Genomic DNA, 21,878 nt, shown 5'->3' with positions numbered 1-21,878 from the left:
TCAACCATAAAAAACCAAAGGTTACCTAGAGGGGATTTGCTATCCAATCCGCCAACACAGTACACAAAAAGATGAATTGCAATAAAGTGTCAATTCTCATTAAATAGGAATGAAAAGTTACAGGTAATAGGAAAGTAATATACAGAGGAAACTAAGTCTAAAATGAAACAAAAGGAAAAATTTTCTATGCTAAGCAGGTTCCTCTTGATCAACCAAAGATGCAGGTTGATGTTTATCCAAATCAATGACCTCGGTGAAAGCCTTAGGCTAGTTCACCTCGCTGACCGGTCTGCCAATTGGGGGCATCCTTTGCGATTCCCAATGCCAAAAGAGCATCCCTCTTCCTCGGGCATAGTCCATATTTTTCTATTTATCGCCCTCAACAGAGTAGAAGACAAAGCGCTCATCATAGATCTTTTGAGCAGCAACTTTCTCCCTGCTTTGAATAGTAGAAAGAAGAGTAGCAAGCTTGGCCTTGATCTTGGCGTTCTTCTCCAAAGTAAGATTCAGTTGGATCTGAATCTCGCTCTTCTGGGATCTCTCCAAATAAGCAGCACCTTTAGGTTCAACAAGTTTTGACTGAAGCCTAGCTAGGTCAATAGCTTTGGCCTCTAGCTTGACCTTTACAGCATCCAGAGCCTTAACTGAAAAAGCCTCCTTTTATATCGAGAAAAGCTGTCATGGAGCTCGTAAACTATCTGAGCAGTTTGAAAGAAGAAAAAGTGAGGAAGCATAGTTGAACAAATAAAACATTCAATATGACTTATGGGCATACATACATCAAATATCAAGCAGAAGCATCCCTCAAATATGAATCGACCGTCTTTTCCCAAAGACATCGATCACCGAGTAGAGGGATGGACTCAAGCAGAGATCATTCTATACCATCATCCTGATGAAGTTCGAAAGAGTGAAAGGCTTCTAGTAGTCAACAGATGGAAAAAAAGAGGTTCACTACCACCAGGCTTGGAAGTATAAGAGTTGGACCTATTTGATGGGTCTTCGACTAAGTTCTTGGAGTCGACTTGCTTCTGTTTCTCCTAAGGATCATCAATGAGGCCTTTCTCCATTAATCTCTTTTTCTTAGCCCACAGAGGAGCATTAGAAGACTTGACCAAAAAAGCAGATGGCAGAATCGTAAGGGGAGGAGGCCTAGTACTGGTTCAATGAGAACCTCTTACACCCATGCCAAATGACCTCAAAGGGAGAGCCATCTAGAATGAGAAGGAACCTACAACACCAGAAAGGGAAAGTTAAGGTATAAAGAAGAATATTTAGCATAAAAAGTTCACATAAATAAGGAGAAAACAATGAATCTATGTATTAGATTCCTCAAGAAGGTTCCAATCGGTGATAGAAAGATTAATGGGCTCATCATCTACACCCTCTAACTAGCTTTCAACACTGGATGAAATACTTGGAACCTGGATCAGACCACGAATCTCGGCTTAACTACGGTAAAATATATGTATAAGAGCGTTCGCTGGGTCAAATAAAGGGAAGAACTCCGCTAACTAGATCCTATCAACCTCTAGGGTAAGTTAGAAAACATCACTTCTGAAGGTTTGTAAACAAGGATTATTGGGGGTTTGATATCTCCATCACTGAAATGTTTATAAAACTCGATAAGTGCTGGGCACGAACCACGTTCCTGGATTTGTCGTGAAGGACTATTGTAACATTCCAAAAACTTGATGACTAATGGCAAAACTCCACATCTAAATATATGGTGTCAAATGTACAACATTTTGACGTAATATCAATAATAATAAAATTCAATTTTTATGGGTAAAAGATGTATTTATATTTGTAATTGAAATTGGTATAATTAAGTGGGCCTGGTAAGAATTGCGCTGGAATTTTTACAATAGATGTCCGGACAGATTTCCACTCCTGTAGCGAAACACGATCAATCGAGGTATACCTGTCCAAACACCTTGAGTAATTATCTGAACACCTATAGCAGAGAGCAGAGACAACCTTTTAAGTGTATCTAGGTACAGACCAGTTGATATATTTATGTCACAAATTAAGAGGTTCATTCAAGGCCATAATAGGGAGGTTATGAATTCATTAAAGAGGAATTGTACTGGCATAGAAGGTGGGAATGTTTGGTCATCCAAAAGGTTAATGGATTTAATGAAGGATTGATCTATAAAAAGGGTGGTGTTTGTCATGCTTGTTCTTGTACAAATTCTCTAAAAAGGAGTGTTTCAGAGCTGAGTTCGACGTGCTAGCAGTGCAACGTATAAGATATAGAAAGGTAAGGATTATAAGTTGTTTTTTATTTTGTGGTTAATGTCATACTCAGACTCGACGGACTTCTTAATTTGCATGGTATGTAGCTGCTGTTAGGTACTAAACTTGGTTGGACAAGAGCTGAGATCATAAGTTGATTGGCAATAATTTGTTTGGTGTTGAGGAAGTGGATCGAACCGGATCAAGATTGTGTTCAAGGATTGAATTTCTGGTAAGCTTCCCGGTTAACCAAAGAGATGTAAGCATATTATGATCTTTGTGTAGCTTTTCAATGAGCTCACTAATGATTATAGCATGGAATGTTCTTGTTAGCCAATTAAAAAGAAAAATGATTGATAAGGTATGTGAAGCAACCGGCATAAAAAACAATGAAGTCGCCACCAATTGATTTTTAGGATGCAATTGGACATCCATTTTGGTCTACGAGAAAAATGGGTAAGGGGGTCTATTGAGCATGGGGAAGGTGTTAGGCACCCCACAACTCCCGAAAACGGTTACCTTCAAAAATGTTTTCCTATTTGGCTCTACTTTGTTTTGAGGAATGATTGTATGTCCCAAATGTTTTAATGAGTTTTCCATTTGCCCGGAAAATCATGTATTATCAAATGGGTGGAAATGTTCCATTAATGTTAGACCAAGATTTGATTTTAAAAATCTTATTTTTATGGGTTTTGATAAAAAGAAGGAAAAAGGGTGCACGGGATCACTACGGCCATTCCCGGCTTGGCCGAAAACATTTAAAAAAAACTCCACTTGAGGTGGTCTTTGATAAAAAAAAAAGGGTGCACGGGATCACTATGGCCATTCCCGGCTTGGCCAAAAATGTTTGATAAAAACTCCACTTGAAGTGGTCTTTGATAAGAAAAAGGCTGCACGGGATCACTACGGCCATTCCCGGCTTGGCCGAAAACATTTAATAAAAAAATTCCACTTGAAGTGGTTCTGGATAAAAAAGATGCACGGGATCACTACGGCCATTCCCGGCTTGGCCGAAAACATTTAATAAAAAATTCCACTTGAAGTGGTTGTTGAAATAAAAAGGTGCACGGGATCACTACGGCCATTCCCTGCTTGGCCGAAAATGTTTTACTTGGTCTTGGATGAAAAAGTCCATATTGGAGTGGGTTTTGATGTTTTGGATGATTTGGAAAAAAGGCTATTTGGATAGAAACATGGGAATGGGTTTTGATGGTTTTGGAGAAGAGATTTTTGGGAACTTGGTTGATGCACCAAAAAGGCCCACAATCAATGAAAAATGTTCAATTCAAGCCTTACTCATAATTATATTCTTCATGAGAAAAGAAAGAATCCATTTAAGGCCCATCGGACGGGCCAAATATCTTTAAACCCCCCTTTGGGTCCTTAAATAAATTCTCCTAATCCCTAAAAACATATTCGCTTTCCGGGTCCACGAAATCCAAATGTTTTGGATGAATGCCAATGGAACCCCAATATCTTGAAGGCTCCTTGGTATTTAAACAAAACATAAAGGTTCCATAAGTTAATCTTGGTGTGTTTATTAAGGTGAGACGGCTTGGATTAATTCTAATGACTAACGCGTTGCATTCATTTTCATTGCATTCAAACAATTCTAGCATACATCTAAGCATCATGGCATAGTGTGAGAAATCAAAGTCCTAAGCATGCATTCTAATGCAATCATCATTCACAAAATCAATTCCTAATTTCTATATTCTTCTAACATCCTAAAATATCATGTATGCATTTTCTATTTTTACATCCACTATTTTTGCTACACTATTACAAGACTTACATTTTACAAGAATACATGACAAATTAAAAAAATGAAATTTATACAAATGTACAAAAACCCAATATTGTCCGTGAGGCCCATTGCTCCAATCCAGCCCAAATCCTCTAAGTATTCCCTTCGGCCCAAGTAGTCCCAAACCCGGTCCAAGCCCAACAAACAAACACAAAAATGGGTCAAAATTGTGCTCAAATGCTATGGAAACTCAAATTAAATCCATATACATTATAAACACACATATACAAACACAAATATTCAAATACACATATGCAAATATACAAAACGAGATGTATACATACAAACACAGCTACAGAATACATACATATACACATACACACACTGTATATATATATGCACGCTCACACTCATATACCACATATACATGTACACGCACACCATACATACACACATATATATATATATATATATATAAACACATAACGTATACATACACACACATTCTGCACACGTATATACACACAGACATAATATATAGATACACGCATATACACATTTAATATGGCAGTTCACATTCTTGATCATTTGTAGACAAATGAACCATAAATCGAGCATCAATCGTAGTGGATATACCAATGTATCAAAGTCGGATTAACACAGAGATCAAAAATACCTATTCTGATTTGATATCGAAAACCAATATCAACAGAGTAGACAAACAGGGATTCAAACCAAGGCTGAGTAAACTACCAGATTAGATATCAAAATCAAGAAGGATAGAAGGATATGTAAACTATCTATCATCTTAGACATGGCAGCCATCATATGCAAGACAAGATTCCAAGATAACAAAACCAAAACGAAATCAGATTCAGATGAACGAAATATTACCTTCGGTTCTTTGTTGTCCAATGGCCTTCTTCTTCCCGTTCTCTCCTTCCTTCGGTTTCTTCGATTTCTTCGACGATCTTAACTCCTTTTCTTTCCCGATGCCGGCAACTTCCCTCTTTTTCTCTCCCAATTTCCTCTCTGGTTTTCTTCTCTTCTCTCGGCTGCCTTGCTCTCTCTCTTTCTCTCCTCTGTTTTTCTTTTCTTTCTTTCTCTTGCGGCCGCCTTAGTCTCTCCTTTTTGTTTGTGTGTTATGCGGCTGCTTCCCTTCTATTGTTGGTTCCCCCTTACAAAAATCTCTCACTTATCTTTATATAATGACCACATAAAACCCTACTTTCTCGTTTTACCAAAATGTCCCCACAAACCCTACTTCTTCTCTCCTTAAAAGTACTAAGAAACTAATATTGTGGTATTTTCCAATGTTTTTTTGTAAAACCCTAAAAAGGTGTCACCTTTCATTTTTTAAGGTTTTATTTATTATTTATTTAATTTTCCTATTTTTTAGATATTTTCTACGGTTTAGTTATATTGGGTTTGGGTTGGAATTTTTATGGGCTTATGGTCCAAGAAATAGGCTTTATGATTTTTTGCATGCTTGTGGGTCCAAGAAACAGGCTTTGAATTTTTTGTGAGCTTACGGGCTCCAGAACGGGCTTTTGAATTATTATTATTACTATATTTTTTAATTTTTCTATTTTTTTCTATTTTTTTGGGCCGGACGAAAACCGGGTACTACAGCTGCCCCCCTTTGTATGTCTTTTATGAAATAAAAGACAAACAAAGGTGTAGTCAACCGAGTTTCGTACGGGAACTGAAATGCGCGGGATCACTGTGGCTATTCCCGGCTTGGCCAACTGTTTGTGCAAGAAAATAAAGGGCACGGGATCACAAGGCCATTCCCGGCTTGGCCAAATGTTTGTGCAGAAAAATAATGGGCACGGGATCACAAGGCCATTCCCGGCTTGGCCAGCAAGAAAAGAAAGTGCATGGGATCACTACAGTCATTCCCAGCTTGGCTGATGAAAAGAAAATGCATGGGATCACTACAGCCATTCCCAGCTTGGCTGATGAAAAGAAAGTGCATGGGATCACTACAGCCATTCCCAGCTTGGCTGATGAAAAGAAAGGGCATGGGATCACTACAGCCATTCCCAGTTTGGCTAACAAGAAAAGAAAATGCATGGGATCACTACAGCCATTCCCAGCTTGGCTGACAAGAAAAGAAAGTGCATGGGATCACTACAGCCATTCCCAGCTTGGCTGATGAAAAGAAAGTGCATGGGATCACCACGGCCATTACCAGCTTGGCCAAAAATGTTTGTTTGAATTTATGCAAGAAAATATCCATGAGTGTATTAATGCATGAAGAAAATTGTATTTTCTTTTATTTTTCTCATTTTGAAAATTTGATTTTGGTTAATTGTTGTAAGCACCATCACCCCTATCATCTTGCAATCATCCATCATAAGAAGACTGCATCTTTTGCCTCCATCCCATCTTGAATCTACCATGTTACACTTATTCTTGTATCTTTCATTCTTGTTTTGTCTTGTCTGGTCTTTCCATCGATTTACTGTTCATATCTGATTTCCACCCTTTCATCCTGCAATCATCCATCATGAGAAGACTGCATCTTTTGATTCCATCCTATCTTCAATCTGCCATGTTAGGCTTATTCTTGTATCTTTCATTCTTTTTTTTGTCTGATCTTTCCATCGATTTATTGTTTACATCTGATTTCCACCAAATCTGACATACCTTTAATGCCAAGCACAATCTCTCCGGCTCCAACATCTCTCTGGCCCCACTATGCCTTTTAACGCCAATTAATTTCTTTTAGCTCTCTTAGAAATAAGAACACCACAATCTCTTCAGCTCCACCATGCCTTTTAGTGCCAGTTAATTTCTTTTAGCTCCTTTACAGTCAAGAACACCAAAATCTCACAGGTTCCTGATAAGAACAATGTCCTAATGCACTTATCATGATTCTTTTATTACTTTACTCAACTTCCAAATAAATTCAATAGTATGGCAATGCTTGTACTACATGAGATTTATGAAGGCAAAAAATCATGAAAAACACAAGCAATGAATAAGTAATTCAGAAATGAATTGAATGACCTCAGAGAGTTTTATTTAGAATAAATAGATAACAGGAGAGACTGATCGAGTATATATATGATTCAAGAGGGTTAAAAATAAAGGAAATAGCAGAATCTTTATAGGATATAAGATGAGATAACTTTGATTCCGCACAAAACTGCCCCAGTTTTGTGTGCCCCCATTTTGCAATTATTGAATCTGACTACTTCCATATGAAGCTTCTCCTTCACAGACTCGTCATGCATAGCCCTGAACATAACCAATTCACCCGTGTACAGCCTTACTATCTGTCATTCACTATATTGTCCCATATTCTTCTCAAATCTTCTTGATGGCCTCTGTCAGTTCCCCGTAATTGCTTTCTCCACGCCTTTTCTGATCTCAATGTTACTTGAAGCTCCCAGGAAGGGTTTTCACTTTAGTAGAGACTTTCCTATTTTCCCTAATTTTTGCCTGAAGCGCCCACGAGGGGTTTTCACTCCAACAGGATATTTATTGCTCTAATTTTTGCCTAGATTGCCCTTTCGGGTTTTCAATCTAGCGAGCTTTTAACTCTAATTTTTGCCTAGATCGCCCTTTCGGGTTTTCAATCTAGCGAGTTTTTGTTTTTTTTTTTTTTTTTTTTTTTAACTCTAATTTTTGCCTAGACCGCCCTTTCGGGTTTTCAATCTAGCGAGTTTTTTTTTTTTTTTTTTTTTGCTATGGGTAATACTTTTTGATGGCGTCTGCATTCACCGGATTAGGCAATTCTTCTCCATCCATTCTTGTCAAAATTAATGCCCCTCCTTCAAAGGCTTTCTTCACCACATATGGTCCCTCATAGTTCGGTGTCCACTTCCCTCGGTGATCCTTTTGAGGTGGCAAGATCATCTTCAACACTAAATCTCCTTCCCTGAAACTGCGAGGTCGAACTTTCTTATTATGTGCTTTCATCAATCTTCTTTGATACAATTGCCCTTTACAAATTGCTCTTAGTCTTCGTTCTTCAATCCAATTCAACTGCTCATACCGCATTCGAATCCATTCTGATTCTTCCAATCCTGCCTCCAGAACTACTCGAAGGGATGGAATCTCCACTTCGATAGGCAAAACCGCTTCCATGCCGTACACCAAGGAGAAAGGCGTCTCCCCGGTAGATGTCCGTATTGATGTCCGATAACCATATAGAGCAAAAGGGATCTTCTCATGCCAATCTTTGTAATTCTCTGTCATCTTCCCAATGATCTTCTTGATATTCTTATTCGCCGCCTCGACAGCCCCATTCATCTTTGGACGGTAAGGAGTCGAATTATGGTGATAAATTTTGAACTGGTCACAAAAATCCTTCATCATTTTGCTATTGAAATTCGTGCCATTGTCAGTAATAATTCTTTCCGGGACTCCATATCGACAAACAATTTCTTTTCTCAAAAACCGAACAACCACGCTACTCGTCACATTAGAATATGAAGCAGCCTCCTCCTATTTGGTAAAATAATCAATAGCAACCAAAATGAAACGATGCCCATTAAAAGCCTTTGGCTCAATTGGACCGATGACATCTAATCCCCACATCGAAAAAGGCCATGGTGATGTCAACACATGCAATGGATTAACTGGAACATGTGTTCTGTCTGCATAAATCTGACACTTGTGGCATCTGTTTGCATAACTTATACAGTCTCTCTCCATGGTTAACCAATAATACCCTGCACGAATAATCTTCCGTGCCATTGCATATCCGCTGGAATGAGTCCCACATATTCCTTCATGAATTTCCTCCATTATTTGTTTAGCCTCAGCAACATCAACACAACGTAAGAAAACTATTCCATCATTCCTTTTATAAAGAACATTTCCACTCAAGAAGAAAGATCCTGCCAGTCTCCTGATGGTACGCTTATCATTCTCTGATGCCCCTGATGGATATGCTTTCTTTTCAATGTACTGTTGAATATCATGATACCACGGTTTACCATCAGGCTCTCCCTCCAAATTCGAACAGTAACCTCGAACTTCTCGGCTCTCGATTTTAATCACCTGCACTTCCCCTTTTGGGTCTACATCAAACATTGCCGCCAAAGTTGCCAAAGCATCCGCTATTTGATTCTCCTCTCTTGGGATATGATCAAACTCAACCCAATCAAAAAACTTGACTAACTTTTTGATATGCTGGTAATATGGAATGAGCTTGTCGTCTTTGGTTTCCCACTCATCATTCAATTGCCTAATCACCAACTGTGAATCACCATAAACCTGTAGCCTCTTAATCCCCATATCAATAGCAGCTTGAATTCCCATCGTACATGCTTCATACTCAGCCACATTGTTAGTACATTCGAAATACAACTTAGCTGTAAACGGTATAACATTCTCATCAGGTGATATCAACGGTGCACCAACTCCGCATCCTACGATATTAGAAGCACCATCGAACAACATAGTCCATTTTGCCAAATCCTTCTGATTTCCCGCTTCTATCGACACAGTCATGACATCAATATCTGGAAATTTCATATCCATTGGCTGAGTATCATCAATTGCTCCATCTGCCAAATAATCTGCTATTGCACTCCCTTTGATTGCCTTCTGTGTGACATACAAAATATCATATTCTGATAACAGCATCTGCCATTTAGCTATCCTCCCTGAAAGAGAAGGTTTCTCAAAAAATGTATTTGATAGGATCTATCCTGGAAATCAACCACGTCTTATGATAAAGCATGTACTGTCTAAGTCGATGTGCAGCCCAAACCAAAGAGCAACAAGTCTTCTCCAACATCGAATAATTTGCTTCACAACTAGTAAATTTCTTGCTTAAGTAATAAATGGCATGCTCTATCCTTCCCGATGAATCATGTTGTCCAAGCACACATCCCATCGAACTATCTGAGACAGTCAAATAGAGAATAAGCGGCCTGCCAGCCACAGGAGGCATCAACACTGGAGGACTTTTCAAGTATTGCTTGATCTTTTCGAATGCAATCTGACAATCTTCGTTCCACTCAGTAGAGTTACTCTTACGCAACAATTTAAAAGATAGGTTCACAAGTAGCGGTCAACTGTTAAATGAATCTGGCAATGTAATTCAATCTTCCCAAGAAACCCCTAACTTCCTTTTCTGTCCGAGGGGGTGGCATCTCCAAGATCGCCTTCACTTTATCAGGATCTACCTCAATTCCTTTCCTGCTTACAATAAAACCTAACAACTTCCCCGAGGTTGCCCCAAATGTGCACTTAGCTGGATTCAACTTCAATTGATGCTTCCTTAATCGATCAAACAACTTTTGGAGATTCACAATATGATCTTCACCTTCTTTGGATTTTGCTATCATATCATCAACATATACTTCAACTTCTCTATGCATCATGTCATGAAACAAAGTGACCATGGCTCGTTGATAAGTAGCACCGGCATTCTTCAGACCAAACGGCATGACTTTATAGCAAAAGGTTCCCCATAGGGTAATAAAAGTCGTTTTCTCACGATCCTCTGGTGCCATCTTGATCTGATTGTAACCCAAAAATCCATCCATGAAAGAGAAAGTTGAATGTCTAGCCGTATTATCCACCAAAACATCGATATGGGGAAGAGGAAAATTATCCTTCGGGCTTGCACGATTGAGATCTCTGTAATCGACACACATCCGAACCTTACCATCCTTCTTGGGAACAGGTACAATATTTGCCACCCATTCAGGGTATCTAGCCACTGCTAAAAAACCAGCGTCAAACTGCTTCTTCACTTCATCTCTTATTTTCAAAAGCATATCTGCTTTCAATCTCCTTAGCTTTTGTTTCACTGGGGTACATTCTGGAATCAATGGCAACTTGTGAACAACAATACTTGTATCAAGACCGGGCATATCCTGATAAGACCATGCAAAGACATCCTGGTAATTATGCAACAAATCTATCAATTTCTTCTTATTCTCTCCTTCGAAGGCAGCTCCTACCTTAACCTCCTTTTTCTCCGTTTCAGTTCCCAAATTAACAACTTCTGTTACCTCTTGATGTGGCTGTATTATTTTCTCCTCTCGATTGACTTGTCTTAACATTTCAGGTAAAATCTCAATTTCTTCCTCTATTTCATAGTCAGATTCAACATTGCTAATGGGTGCATCAAAATCTGGTTCATTAAGTTCGTCATCTTCGTTATCATCATTTTCAATCCTGTTGAAGAAGTGAATAAAAATGGCTTTGAGAATGGGGAAGAAAAACTCAAATGGGAATGAAGAAACATGAATATGGATAACTATCAAAAGACTCTCATTTCATGGAAAAAAGGAAATATGTACAAAGATAGAACATGCAATCGCCATACTATAAAATTTATTGAAAGCAAAGTAAAGCATGCTCATTACAAAAGACCCAAACGAAGGCCGTGAGCTGGGCCCACGATGGTAGTGCACTCGGGATTACTCTTGCAGGTTCTTGAGAGATACTGGGAGCTCCAGACTGGTCCAGTTGCCTAATTTGAAATTTGAAGGACGCGAGATGACAAAGCAAGGTCTAGCAGCCGAACTCTGTTCCTCTTCCACCACAGCAACTTGGAACTCCTCAAACTGATCACACATATTTGCCAAAATTGCCCCAGTTTTATCAGCCGATTTTTCAACTGGCAGTTTTCCAAAAACTGCCCCAGTATCAGCCAAACTTATCTTGTTCTGCATCCCTCCATACACAAAACTGTCATAAAGCCAAGGAAACGGTTTCTTTTCAACTTCCAGCTCTTTTCCTTCCAGACGAGCAAACCTCTTTGCCTGTTTTTCTGCCTGCACACGGTTCCTGTCAACCCTAGTTGGCTTATAACCCAAGCCCCAACGTTCTGGATGTTTCACCATTTCTACTGGCTTCTTAATTCCTTGTCGATTCTTACCAAGTCCTTCTCCCGGGCGAAACCCCTTTTTCAACATAAATTTTGCTACATTCTTCGTAACCTTGGATACTTGTGGCTTTAAGGGAGAGAGTCCTTCCTTCACATAGCTAGCACTAGCAATTTCAAAAGATTGGAATGAACTCTCAATCCCCTCCGCCGGAGCATCAATAGGAGAACTATTAGACAAACTAGCAACCATCCATTCTGACTGACCCTTTACTATATAAACCCTTCCATCATGAACAAACTTGAGCATCTGATGCAACGATGAGGGAACGGCTCCTGCAGTGTGAATCCAAGGTCGTCCCAACAGGCAACTGTAGGTTGGTGAGATATCCATTACCACAAATGGTACATTGAAAGTTACACTTGCAACCTGTAAAGGTATTTCAATTTCTCCCATAATCTCTCTACGTGTTCCGTCGAATGCCCTCACCACCATCGGCACTTGCTTTAAATAAGATCTGTCAATCGGCAGCTTTTCAAAAGTCTCCTTTGGTAAAATATTGAGGGATGACCCATTATCCACCAAGATACTTGCTAATTCCTTTCCACGACACATGGCTGAAATATGCAAAGCTTTGTTGTGCCCCATCCCATCAGGGGGAATATCATCTTCAGTAAAGGACAACAAATGAGAGGCCAACACATTTCCCACAATGCCATTAAAAGAGTCTGTAGGAATCTTGTCTGATACATACGCCTGATTTAACATTCTCATCAAGACTTGTCGATGCGGTTCAGAACTCATTATCAACTCCAAGATCGAAATCTTTGCAGGGGTTTTCTTCAATTGATCCACTATCATGTACTCACTCTGCCGAATAATTTTCAGGAACTCTTGGACTTCCACATCAGTTACAACTTTCTTTTTCTCTTCTGGGCGTACAAAAAGACCTTCTTCTGGAATAGGACTTGATCTTTCAACTTCAGGTATTGCTTTCCCTTTTCTTTTGCGTTCAGCTTCAAGATCCACTACCGGATTCCCTTCTGGCTCATTTCTCGTGTAACATCTCCCACTCCGAGTAACTCCACTGACACCAGAAATATTATCTACCATTTCTCCTTGTTTTCCCCTAACTTCAACCTCATAATTCCACGGCACAGCCTTGTCATTCTTGTACAAAGGATCTATCCTCGGAGTCACAGTCACTGGCTTGTCCTTTGTAGAGTATTGTAGAACAAAAGGTTTCACACAATTCGGCCTTGGTCCCTGGTAATAACCTCCCAGGACATTGACATGGCCTTCTTGACCTTCTCCTTCTTCAAAAATAATCCTCCTCAAATCCATCAACTCTTGTACTTTCTCCCGAAAATCATTGCATTCTTCAATAGTATGACCTTCCATTCCACTATGAAATTTGCAAATCTTACTTGTATCGGGTTGATTACTTTGGCAAAAAGAACTCATCATTTCAATTATCCCCTGCTCCTTTAAGATGTCAAATAACTGACTCAATGGCATCGTAATCTCTGACACCCACCTCTTGATAACACGAGACTCACCAACACAATTCACGCCCTCATTTCCATGGTTTGGCAGCGGATTGTTGTTAACATTTGGCTTGTCCACAGCATCCAAGTTGAGCCATTTCGCTTCAATCATCCCCTGAATTAACCTCTTGAAAGGCAAACATGCTTCTGTTGAATGTCCGGGTACGCCCCCATGGTAAAGACATGTAGAATTTGGATCATACCAGGGAGGATATGGAGGCTGGTGAACTCTTCCTGGTATTGGTACTACCGCCCCTTGGGCTTGTAGCTTAGTGAAACACTCCGCATATGTCATAGGTATAGGGTCAAAACGTTCCACCGGCCTTCTGGGTCTTGGATTTTGGAAATTTGGACGAGGATTTTGGTAGGTATGTGGGTTCTGAAAATTTTGGTAAGCGTTTGGGTTTTGCGGGTATTGATTGGGTGGTGGTGCATTGAATCGTGGTAGATAAGGATTTTGGGTATGGGTATGGTTATGGTTATATTAGGCTCCTGGGCTTGACATCCTTGGGGCATTGCTTCTAGGGCGGTAGTCTGAGGTAGGCGCACCATAAACAACGGGATTTGAATCAAAATTCACAGAATGCACTTCAGCCTTCTTGCCTTTACTTCCTTTAATTGGATCTAGTTTGTCAAGGATGGGATAGTGCAGGTTTCCTCTCTTCATGCATCGTTCAACTCGTTCTCCTGCCTGTATCATATCAGCTAAGTTATTATGTCCACCTCCCGCCAGATTGGAAGTATAAGGCTCCTGGAGAGCATCAATGAAAGCGTTCAACAAATCCTTTTCTGAAAGGGGTGGAATTATCTGGGCTGCCACATCCCTCCATCGATGGGCAAATTCCCTAAAGCTTTCCCCACTCTTCATTGCTGTGTTCTGCAGATCGTAAATGGTAGGGATTTTCTCTTCATTATGCTTATACTGCTTCATAAACATTTCAGCCAAATCCTCCCACGAAGCTACTGACGAAGGATTAAGGGTATTGAACCACCTTTGAGCTGCCCCAGTCAGACTATCTTGGAAATAATGCATCAACACTTTCTCATCGCTTGCATATGGCTGCATGCGCCGACAATACATCGTTAAATGATCCAAAGGGACTCCAGTGCCATCAAACAAACTGAATTTTGGTAGTACAAAGTCATGTGGAACATTCAAATTCTTCACCAAGCACAGATTGGCTGGGTTCAGCATCCCTGAAGCATTGAAACCCTCCATAGCTCTTAATCTCTTTTCTAACTTCTTGATGGCATCCATTGAGCTACTTTCTTCATACTGAACTCCCTCAGTCACTACTCCGCCAATAAAAGTTCCCGCTGTATCAGCACCGATTGGGAAGGGATTGTTCTGCACATGAGGATCAACTTGATGAATGTAAGCTGGGTTCTGAGTCGTTGCCTGTTGAGAAACATATTGATGCTGGTGCAAACCAGGCAAAGATTGGTTACGGACAGGAGTGAACCCGGGTGGGTAAACTGGTACTTCTTGGTGCAAATGATTGTCAGGAACCTCTGGTGTTTCAGAATTTCCAACTACTCCTTTTCCCTTCATTAGCAACGCCATATTCTTCATTACTAGGGCCATCTGCTCTTTCAGTTCGACTATATCCTGATTCTGACTATGCTCACCCGTTTCCTGCTCCATATTCTCAATAATTCTTGATTGTAGGCGAGTCTGATAGGGGTGTCGATGGTGCTTCTTGGGCGCTATAATTATTTATGATTTTCTGTGCATTGTACAAACAACGACATTAGTTCTCATTTATTTTACAAATGTGCATGTATGTGGCTATTATTTGTGCAAATCCTATTTCAATTAAAAGATGTCTTGAAAATTTTACCAAACCAAATTCCAATGACTATATCTATGTGAAGGGTATGAGATATGTATGAACATGTACAGGTAATTAACAATTATGTAAGTATATATGGACATGTATGGGTAATTAACAAGTATATATGAACATGTATGGATGATCAACAAATGTACAAGTATGTATGGATATGTAGAGATAATTGGCAAGCGTACAAGTATATATGAACATGTATGCATGATTTAACAAATGTGAAGTGTATATGGACATGTATGGATGATTTAACAAGTATATATGAACATGTATGGATGATTAACAAGTGTGTAAGATCATAACCTAGGCTAACATATTCATGGTAAGTGTATAAAAGATGTACATGTGTGGTTTGATGAAATGAAGAATAAAAATACAAGAAATAAATAGAGTCAAAGATAGGAGAGTCCCCCATTGTTCCTAAAAAAAATCAGGTTCCTACAAATTTCTGAAGGTCTCAAATCAGATCTAAGGGTTATCTAATGTGCATATGGGTGGCATGTCTAACTATAACGCGGCTACGCGAGAGGCCACTGGATCAGGTTAGTTCACACCCCATATCTGGAAGTGCAACCCATCCCCCAATATCTTGAAGGGACGTCAATCCAGGAGGATGTCTTTCCTTGCTTACGTGAGGACAAAATCCATCAAAAGCAAAGATCAACCCTCACTAATCACTAGTAGGACCCGGTTTTTATGGGCCATTTGTGTGCATGTGAATAGTGATGTGTGTGCGGGGGAACATACCATATCCTTAACAAACACTCAAACACTCAAATTTTATGAAACCAAAAACCTGTTATTTTATCTACAATCATGAACAAACACATTAGATTCCTCAAAATGTTGAAAGACTATTATACAACAAAATAAACAAATCAACCAAATAGGAAAACACCAAGACAACAAGGCCCGACCCCTTTGGTACAACAACCATGATCCCCAGTGAAGTCGCCAGCTGAAGCAACCGGCATAAAAAACAATGAAGTCGCCACCAATTGATTTTTAGGATGCAATTGGACATCCATTTTGGTCTACGAGAAAAATGGGTAAGGGGGTCTATTGAGCATGGGGAAGGTGTTAGGCACCCCACAACTCCCGAAAACGGTTACCTTCAAAAAATTTTTCCTATTTGGCTCTACTTTGTTTTGAGGAATGATTGTATGTCCCAAATGTTTTAATGAGTTTTCCATTTGCCCGGAAAATCATGTATTATCAAATGGGTGGAAATGTTCCATTAATGTTAGACCAAGATTTGATTTTAAAAATCTTATTTTTATGGGTTTTGATAAAAAGAAGGAAAAAGGGTGCACGGGATCACTACGGCCATTCCCGGCTTGGCCGAAAACATTTAAAAAAAACTCCACTTGAGGTGGTCTTTGATAAAAAAAAAAAGGGTGCACGGGATCACTATGGCCATTCCCGGCTTGGCCAAAAATGTTTGATAAAAACTCCACTTGAAGTGGTCTTTGATAAGAAAAAGGGTGCACGGGATCACTACGGCCATTCCCGGCTTGGCCGAAAACATTTAATAAAAAAATTCCACTTGAAGTGGTTCTGGATAAAAAAGATGCACGGGATCACTACGGCCATTCCCGGCTTGGCCGAAAACATTTAATAAAAAATTCCACTTGAAGTGGTTGTTGAAATAAAAAGGTGCACGGGATCACTACGGCCATTCCCTGCTTGGCCGAAAATGTTTTACTTGGTCTTGGATGAAAAAGTCCATATTGGAGTGGGTTTTGATGTTTTGGATGATTTGGAAAAAAGGCTATTTGGATAGAAACATGGGAATGGGTTTTGATGGTTTTGGAGAAGAGATTTTTGGGAACTTGGTTGATGCACCAAAAAGGCCCACAATCAATGAAAAATGTTCAATTCAAGCCTTACTCACAATTATATTCTTCATGAGAAAAGAAAGAATCCATTTAAGGCCCATCGGACGGGCCAAATATCTTTAAACCCCCCTTTGGGTCCATAAATAAATTCTCCTAATCCCTAAAAACATATTTGCTTTCCGGGTCCACGAAATCCAAATGTTTTGGATGAATGCCAATGGAACCCCAATATCTTGAAGGCTCCTTGGTATTTAAACAAAACATAAAGGTTCCATAAGTTAATCTTGGTGTGTTTATTAAGGTGAGACGGCTTGGATTAATTCTAATGACTAACGCGTTGCATTCATTTTCATTGCATTCAAACAATTCTAGCATACATCTAAGCATCATGGCATAGTGTGAGAAATCAAAGTCCTAAGCATGCATTCTAATGCAATCATCATTCACAAAATCAATTCCTAATTTCTATATGCTTCTAACATCCTAAAATATCATGTATGCATTTTCTATTTTTACATCCACTATTTTTGCTACACTATTACAAGACTTACATTTTACAAGAATACATGACAAATTAAAAAAATGAAATTTATACAAATGTACAAAAACCCAATATTGTCCGTGAGGCCCATTGCTCCAATCCAGCCCAAATCCTCTAAGTATTCCCTTCGGCCCAAGTAGTCCCAAACCCGGTCCAAGCCCAACAAACAAACACAAAAATGGGTCAAAATTGTGCTCAAATGCTATGGAAACTCAAATTAAATCCATATACATTATAAACACACATATACAAACACAAATATTCAAATACACATATGCAAATATACAAAACGAGATGTATACATACAAACACAGCTACAGAATACATACATATACACATACACACACTGTATATATATATGCACGCTCACACTCATATACCACATATACATGTACACGCACACCATACATACATATATATATATATATATATATATATAAACACATAACGTATACATACACACACATTCTGCACACGTATATACACACAGACATAATATATAGATACACGCATATACACATTTAATATGGCAGTTCACATTCTTGATCATTTGTAGACAAATGAACCATAAATCGAGCATCAATCGTAGTGGATATACCAATGTATCAAAGTCGGATTAACACAGAGATCAAAAATACCTATTCTGATTTGATATCGAAAACCAATATCAACAGAGTAGACAAACAGGGATTCAAACCAAGGCTGAGTAAACTACCAGATTAGATATCAAAATCAAGAAGGATAGAAGGATATGTAAACTATCTATCATCTTAGACATGGCAGCCATCATATGCAAGACAAGATTCCAAGATAACAAAACCAAAACGAAATCAGATTCAGATGAACGAAATATTACCTTCGGTTCTTTGTTGTCCAATGGCCTTCTTCTTCCCGTTCTCTCCTTCCTTCGGTTTCTTCGATTTCTTCGACGATCTTAACTCCTTTTCTTTCCCGATGCCGGCAACTTCCCTCTTTTTCTCTCCCAATTTCCTCTCTGGTTTTCTTCTCTTCTCTCGGCTGCCTTGCTCTCTCTCTTTCTCTCCTCTGTTTTTCTTTTCTTTCTTTCTCTTGCGGCCGCCTTAGTCTCTCCTTTTTGTTTGTGTGTTATGCGGCTGCTTCCCTTCTATTGTTGGTTCCCCCTTACAAAAATCTCTCACTTATCTTTATATAATGACCACATAAAACCCTACTTTCTCGTTTTACCAAAATGTCCCCACAAACCCTACTTCTTCTCTCCTTAAAAGTACTAAGAAACTAATATTGTGGTATTTTCCAATGTTTTTTTGTAAAACCCTAAAAAGGTGTCACCTTTCATTTTTTAAGGTTTTATTTATTATTTATTTAATTTTCCTATTTTTTAGATATTTTCTAGGGTTTAGTTATATTGGGTTTGGGTTGGAATTTTTATGGGCTTATGGTCCAAGAAATAGGCTTTATGATTTTTTGCATGCTTGTGGGTCCAAGAAACAGGCTTTGAATTTTTTGTGAGCTTACGGGCTCCAGAACGGGCTTTTGAATTATTATTATTACTATATTTTTTATTTTTTCTATTTTTTTGGGCCGGACGAAAACCGGGTACTACAGTATGTATTGATTTAGTGGTTCAATGTTAACACAAAAAGTGGTTTGGAATTTATCTCGTGGGAGATTTGGTTAACTTGCAATGATGATAATTGTGAATCTTATTGCCTCCGTTTCTTTTACGTATTACGTATAATTCATTTCAACTCGGTATCACATAGTATGTATGTTGTTAATAGACTTCAGTGTTTGATTCGTAGCTTATAATTTAAGATGCCAGTATGAAGCTTACATTGGAAGTTGGACTTGTCCTAAATTTTGCTCCGATTAAACATTCAACTGTAATGTAGTGATCAAACAAGTAGTTAGTGATATTGTTGACAATTTCTATGAGTGATGAGTGCGTGCCACACTCCTCCTATTGTAGCATAAAGTCTTTTTCTCTAAAGTAGCAACCTAGGATTCAACCATGGTCAAAACATGATAGATCTGTCATCCTATAGGATTGGCTAACTAAAGAAGGAAGGATGACTGACTTGGGACAATGCTGATGTGTGAATGAGTTTATTTGGGCTCCTTTCACCTTTCCCTTGGCCAAATTCCCAACCTTGATCACAGATTAGAAAAACTCTTCTTCTCAGCGTTGAAGAGTGCAGATAGTGAATGAGAGGTTGGACCTTCTCACGAGGAAAAAGGTGGCACTTCCCCTCAGCACCAATTTTTTGTAAGTGTCCCCTTCGCTTGGCGAAGTAGACTCTCTCTAAATCAATCGGCTTACGCTGAACCCATACGCTCTATTCAAGTAATCTACCCGATTGACTATCCAAAATAAGTTGGAATTGCACTGATGAGGAGTAAGTTGGAACACTCTAAATGCCTTCTTGAATAATTTGGAAATGGGGAATATAATTCCTCCCTCTATGATAGAAATCAAAAGAAAGTTTACACAATCATCGTCAAACTTGCCGAGATAATAAAGCGCAAGCTCACACTTGGTCAAAAAATCATATCTAGAAGCCCACTCCTTGAGTGCTTCAACATCTCTTATGTGGACTGAAAATAGCCCCACATACAAAGTCAAGCAAAGTTGAAAGCACTTAAGGAGAGAGGGAAAAGAAAACTCGATAGAGGACGACAATAGGAAGACTTGAAGGCTCCAGTAAAGGTGCTTGATAGTTTCAACAGCAAGAAACAATAGTAGTTGAAGGGAAGGAGCCATATGGGAGACCCAAAAGATAAAGAGAGACGTGTATCATCAAACATGGAGCCTTAAAAGCAGGGATTTGATAGTTCTTATGGTGATATAGGTTCCCGAGGCATGTAATAATGGCTCCAACAGGGTAAGGTTTGAATACAACAAAAATCACTCAGACTATGAAGCGCCGACCCAGCATGTATTCAACAAATAAACACCCCAACCGAACTCAATAGGGTCGGCCCTAGTTGCAAAGGAAACAGATCAGCCAAAGCCACAATAACAAGGCTCAGGCCAGGCAGGACCCAACCAAGCTTGAGGGCAAATTTTAGACGATTAAAACCTCATGGTATAAAGTCAACTTAAGTACTAATAGAATATGGACATATGTCATGCAAAGGGCAGGCCAACAAATGGGAGAAAATATAGCAATCACACTATATAAGGCAAGATGTAACACAACGTAAAGGGGTGAATATCTAATTACTAAAATACTCACCACTTGAATGTCGGAGTGTCTACGGTCATCCACAGTGGGTGTTGGACCTACTAACTTGTTCTTATTTTCAAGCGATTGAATTTTGATTTGAAATGGAAGAACTCATATCCACATTGAAGATGAGCCAACGAAGGTGAAGCTCTTACCTCGTAATTAGGTTTAATCCCATTGGTTGGCGGGATTTTTTGATTCTGGGCTTAAATTATTGAGTAGAATTTATGTTGTTTTGGCGTCAAAAATACATGGCATGGTAGATTTTCCTTATTGGAGAGACTTCCTCTAGGAAGCCTTTGGTGGAGAATTGGCATATTGCCTTTACTAGATCCCCTTACTGGATAGTTTTCCTCGAGGAAGCCTGAAGCCTATTAAGAAACATATAAATAGATGTTTTTTAGGGTTTGTTATAAATTCATGTTGTTTTATTCCTCCAAAAAGAGTTAGAGAGAGTGTAGTCAGACATTGTTACAGGGAGTTCTTGGTGATTGTACTCTTGATTCATGATCTAGTGAAGCCTAGCAACAAAGTGGAGTAGCTTGTTAGATCGAATTGATCGGGTGAACCACTATAAATCTTTGTGTCTCTTTTATCTTTGTTCTTACTTGATTGCGTGATTGTGATTTGGGTTCCTAAGATTATCTGGCATTGATTTTGATTATTATCTCTATTATTCCTGCTGAATTTAATCTGGGAAGGGGTTAAAACTCCCAACAAGTGGTATCGAAGCTTAGGGTTGTTTTGTTCAACGTTCTTGAGTTGTTGTGAACTTCGTTTGAATGGGAGTAATGGGTGGAGATAGTGCTAAAGGTCTCAATAAGTTTGATGGAACTGATTTTCACTATTGTAGAATGCAAATCACAGATTACTTGAATACTAGGGATTTGGAGTTACCCTTAGAGGGTGTTGTTTCAACTGGTATGAGTCGAGCGGATTGGGACAAGCTTGATAAGAAAGCTTTAGGGGTGGTCGGGTTAACACTTGCCAAGAGTGTTAGTGCACATGTTGTCAATGAAACTACTATTGCTAGGCTGATGAGTACCCTATTAGAGATATATAAAAAAACAAGCGCAGTGCAGCAGATTCAGTTATTGAGGTAGTTGTTCACG

General features: G+C 39.1%; 1 pseudogene; it reads right to left on the bottom strand.

Annotated features, from left to right (window-relative positions):
- Positions 1 to 366: 366 nt before the first annotated feature.
- Positions 367 to 20,300, bottom strand: LOC119981858 (annotated as a pseudogene).
- Between the last annotated feature and the right edge of the window lie 1,578 nt (positions 20,301 to 21,878).

The sequence above is a fragment of the Tripterygium wilfordii genome, chromosome 17, assembly GCF_013401445.1.
Source record: "Tripterygium wilfordii isolate XIE 37 chromosome 17, ASM1340144v1, whole genome shotgun sequence".
NCBI classification, from domain to species: Eukaryota; Viridiplantae; Streptophyta; class Magnoliopsida; order Celastrales; family Celastraceae; genus Tripterygium; species Tripterygium wilfordii.
This window is presented reverse-complemented; position numbering and strand designations above follow the sequence as displayed.